The sequence below is a fragment of the Chinchilla lanigera genome, unplaced genomic scaffold (genome assembly GCF_000276665.1).
Source record: "Chinchilla lanigera isolate Chin_1 unplaced genomic scaffold, ChiLan1.0 scaffold00092, whole genome shotgun sequence".
Taxonomy (NCBI): Eukaryota; Metazoa; Chordata; class Mammalia; order Rodentia; family Chinchillidae; genus Chinchilla; species Chinchilla lanigera.
In genome coordinates this window covers 2,774,547-2,779,463 of record NW_004955493.1, presented here as the reverse complement: position 1 = coordinate 2,779,463, position 4,917 = coordinate 2,774,547, and the positions used below count along the sequence as shown (strand labels likewise).

Sequence of the window (4,917 nt, the reverse complement as noted above, 5' to 3'; positions counted from 1 at the left end):
GGGAGAGAGAGGGAGGGGGGGAGAAAGAAGGAGGGGGAGGAGACAGAGGGAAGGGGGAGAGACAGAGAAGGAGAGGGAGAGAGACAGGGACGGACTCCAGGGAGCCTGGAGGCCCTGAAGCTCCTGGGGATGAGTGTGCACCCCGGCAACCAGCCCTTCCTTCCCAGAGAACAGCGGAGGAGTGTCTCCACAGATAACAGCAGCGAAGCCACGGTCCTCTGAGCTGCTTCGCTGCAGCTCTTATCTCAGCTGTAATTGATTAATTTTTTGTGCACAGCTGAGAGTCTGGTGAGGAAGAGGTTCGATTTTGTTTTTGCAAGAGAGACAGTTGATGCGCAGGTCTGGAAGAGCTTGGAGAGCAGAAGACAAATCTACAGAAAGCTACCAAGATGTGAAGCTGTGGAAACCCACCAGGGAAAGCCGGCTGTACTGGTGGAGGGGAGGGTGACAGCACCATCTGATGCTGATGGGGCAGGAGACAGGACAGGGAGCCTCGGCACTGAGAGAACGAAGGGCAGCTGTGGGCATAGCCCTCACGGGGGAAGACTTGAACTCGCACCTAAAGATCTGTGTGCTTTGTTTTGCCGTGATATACCTCATGCCAAATTCTCTTCCTCCTTAGAGGAAGCAGAGCATGGTGATTAACGGTAATAACTCTGGCTCAAATCCTGGCTCTTCAGCTCACTAGCTGTGACCCAGGAGGGCTACGTAACTCCTGTACGCCTATTTCCGCCTCTGTAAACTGGAAGGAGCCCTAACATTTATACCTGAGGATTGTCTTAAGAATTAAATGAATTACTGTGTGAAACCTGGACTACGGTGCCCTCCAGAATGTGCAGGGAAGGAGAGGCGTCGCACTGGAGTCTGCCCTGAGCGAGTATGACTTCCCAGCATAATGTCTCCCCCGTAAACCACAGAATCACTCAACAAGCATCCGCTGTTTTATCGCTCACACCTTACAGAGTCACGGCAGCCCAGGTAGAAATCGCACCAGCCTTGGAGGTGAGATCTAGCCACCATCAGCAGAACAGTAGCAAGCTGAGAGTCGGTCTGGTGTTTCCCAGTTCCAACTAGCCCACCAGGTCACTTGGCACAGCGCAGGCTCCTTCTAGGTGACAGCTGTGACGTATCATAGCCCCCAGGGAGCACACGTGGGCTCCAGTTCGTACCACAAGTCTAGAGGAAGGTGGACGGACCTTTTGGATCCCAGGCAGAGCGCTGGAGATCTCGGAAAGAGATTGGATTTCCTGCTAAACTGGCAGGCTGAGGTCTGGGGTTTGGCCTCTGGGGGGCGCTCCCGAGCGACTCCCCACTTGCACACCTCGAGGTGCTACGTCCACTTAGCACCACCTCCCCAGTGCCTGGCACCCGCTGGACGCTCACTGTCTACCATTAAAATGAATGAATGAGGCGTGATCATCTTCAAAGGCGTTTTACACCTAGTATTTTATTGTATTCTCCTGAGAGTCCTAGGGAACAGGCAGGGCAAGAATCATTTTTCTGAGTGTTCCTGGGAGCCGTCACAGCACTCATAACCGGCAAGGTTCCAGGTCCCCCCCCACACACACACACACACATCCCTCGGTGTCCCAGCTCCAGTAGCAGGCTGCTTCTGAAATGTCTCTCGCTTTGCCAAGAGTGAAGGACAATATGGTTTCCTCACCCACATCCGCTTGGACTCTTTGGAGTGTTTGTCACTTGGCCCCCTTGCCAAGAGTCTCCTGGCTATAAAGACAATTATCTCCTCCAGTGCCCTGGAACCTGGACCTCCCGCCCGCTGGACCCGACAGCCGTGCCCCAGCCTGCGGGCAGCAGTAATGAGCAGCGGCCGGCAGCCCGAGGCTGTGGCACAAGCAGCCGCACCGCAGTCCCTTCACCCTGACACGTTCCGGGGCCTTCTCATTTCCAAGCCCCGGGGACGCCGGTCCTGCTGCCTGGGGGTGGTGGTGGGGGGACTTTCTGGTGCTTTCTTCTACTGTCCGCTCTCAGATAAAACTCTGCCGATAAGTAAAAGGAAGCAGTTTGGGCTCTGCATGGACTCCTGCCTTCCTGCTCCTGCTCCTGGGCCTGTGGTTGGGTCCATCACACCAGATCCGTGGGAAGAACTCACCTTCTCTGAGGCTGCACGTTTTCTCAGGAGGGCGATAAGGCGAGAGCAGTTTTCTATGAAAACACATTCCTGCCGCTGAGGAAGAGGCTGGGGGCAGAGCAGAGACCAGAGGCGAGGACGGGAGTGGACAGAGACGTGGCTGCGGTGCTGGTTGGAAGATTCAAGGCCCCCCGCAGCCCCCCATCGTGTCTTCTGGATGCAGGCCTCAGGGTGAGAGAGAACCTCCCCTTCCAGCTCTCCCTGCCGAGAGCCATGCCGGGGAGAGGGTTCTGACTCTCTGGTCTTCAGCCTCCTCAAGCCAAAGGTGACAGGGAGCCGGATCAGGGCAGCAGCCGGCCGTCGGGGGTGGCAGCAGACTCTCCTTAGCAGTAGCACTGCAAGTTTTGAAGGGTGTAAGTGATTTTTTAAAAAAAATGAGTGAGGAGTCCATTCTCATTCGGTTACAGTCTGATATACTCCTTACCTGGGAGCGGGGAAAGGTGGAGTGAGCAATCTTACTGTCGTCCACCTTACAGACGAGGGAAGAGGACTTTCTGCGCGTTCAGCGAAGCGCGTAGATTCACACCCGCCAGCTACAGAGGCAAGATTCAGGTGCAGGCAGTGCGGCTCGCATTCTGCCCCTTCCAACAGAGAAGGCTTCAGCTCCAGGACTCTCAGGCAGAGGGACAAGGCCTTCTTGACTAGGAGGCGACCACGTCCAAGAGGCTGAGAGCTGGACGACCATATTTAACAGGCACTTGTCCAGACGCGCCCGACGGGCAGGTGTCCGCCATGCTGTGGGCTCAGCCTCCAGATGCCCGAATAAAGGCCGGTTCCTTCCTGCGGTCTCTGCGGTCTCCTCACAAGCTCCTCGACTAGTTTCCTTTCCCCTACACAGTTTTCACGGCCCCTTTGTTTTTTTCCTTCCTGTTCCCACTTCTCCCTCCAACCTGGGGAAATTTAGACTTTTTTTTTCCTAATTCATTTCAATTTCTCAAAGATTATTTTTTTTGTTTCATTTCAGCTTCGATTTTACTCAAATTTCTTAGGACTGACTCAAAGGAAAAAGCATTTTGTTAAAATAGCTGTGTTGCTCTTAAACAATTTGTCCTCCTACTCACTTTTTCATTTTGGAAGACAGAAACTGAATATAGATTTGTGGGAGAGAGAGAAAGCGAACTGGGGAAGAGGAGCAGAGGGGAAGAGGAGGGCAGGGGGCGGCGGGTAGGGATGCGGAGGGGCGGGAGGCCAAGGAGGAGGCCAGGGCCGCTGGGACTGCGGCGCGGGGACTCTGGAGGAGACCAGCCCGGGCGCTCTTCCGTTTCTGGAAGACCCAGCGGCCTTGATGTCAGAAAGGAATCAGTGCTCAGCTTCCTGCCGATCCACAGTCCCTAAACACAGAGGTTCGCTGAGCAAAGGGAAGAAAGGCCCTCGCTGAACCCCAGAGAGAGCCGGGGAAGCCAGGGCCCTGTCCCGGAAGGACCAGGCGCGGGCCGCTCTCCGCGCAGCGATCCCTGCCCACGGCTGCTCCGTCCACGACGCCCGGGAGGAAAGACTGAAAAATGGAACCGTTTGGCACAGCGGGCCACGGCATGCATATTCAGATCCCTCCCGCCGGTGCTAAACTTAGCTGCCACCTTGCCATGCTGAAGTCTCCCTCCTCCCCTTCCTCCTCCCCTTCCTCCTCCTCCTCTCAGGCTGGGTATCTGCTCCACCTGCGCCCAGGAGCGCCCGTCTGTCCCCCCCATGTCTCCACCTTGTCAATAACAACCCGTCCTTTTGCCCCTTCTAGCTCGCCCCAAACGACCCCCCTTCTGCTTCTCTTCAAAACGACATCCTCCTTAACCCTTTCCTCCCCTCCATCCTAGCTTCAGCTTCTCACCTTGAACTTGGCATGAGCGGCCAACGCTTGGTTAGCGTTGCTGAACGCCCCGGTTGACTGTATCCCCCCAGGGCACCGGCTCTCGCGGTCTTCATTAGAACCATGCCAGGCCGTGTTATGCTATCATTGTCTCTAGCTCCTCTCTTTGTTTTTAACAGATGAGAAACCTGAGGCACAGAGAGGTTAGCTCACTTGTTCCAGGTCACACAGCCAGTAAAGGGTGGAAAGGGGCCTTGAGTTCAGAACGATCTGACGCCCTGCACCAGCGCTGGTGAACCTTTTAGTGTTCAGTGAAATTGAACAGCCGGGTTTACCACCACTGCCACGCTGCCACCCAGCACGCCACTGTAAGTCAGCGCTGTGTGTCTGCCTTTCCACAACGTAATTCTTCTTACAAGGACCCTGAAATGCCTTTTATTCAAGCGCAGGCCTCCTCCAGGCCCTTGTCTTCTTCCCCTAAAGGATGCTGTTTCCACCCCTGGAGATTCGTGAGGTTGGATTCAACCAATCTTAGATCGAGAATATTTGGGGAAAAAAAAATAGATTTGCACTGCCCTTATTCCCTAAGCAATACCGCATGACAACCATTTACGTGGCATTTACACTGCAGCAGGTATGCTGAGTGATCCAGAGCAGGTTTAGAGTGTACAGAGGGGTGCGTAGGGCGCGTAAAATACCGTGCTGCCCTGTACGAGGGCCGTGAGCACCTGCGCATTTTGCTGTCCGAGGTGGGCGTTCCCCAAACTGAACCCCACGGATAACTGAGGACAAGGTTGTTCACAACCAACAGCACAAAAGGCTGCATTCGAATGTTTGTGGGGATGTTTCTTAAGTGCTGGGAATTGAACACAGGACCTTGGCACCACAGCTACATTCCCCAGCCCTTCTTTTCTTTTTTCTATTCCTTTTTGTCTTCTTTTCTTGTCTCTTTTCCTTTTCTCTCTCT

At 54.7% G+C, this 4,917-nt stretch overlaps 1 protein-coding gene across 1 annotated transcript in view; it reads right to left on the bottom strand.

The window, feature by feature from the left end:
• Nucleotides 1-4,917, bottom strand: part of Cacng3 (calcium channel, voltage-dependent, gamma subunit 3) — a 99,258-nt gene that overhangs the window by 61,890 nt on the left and 32,451 nt on the right. The gene's annotated exons all lie outside the window — the stretch shown is intronic.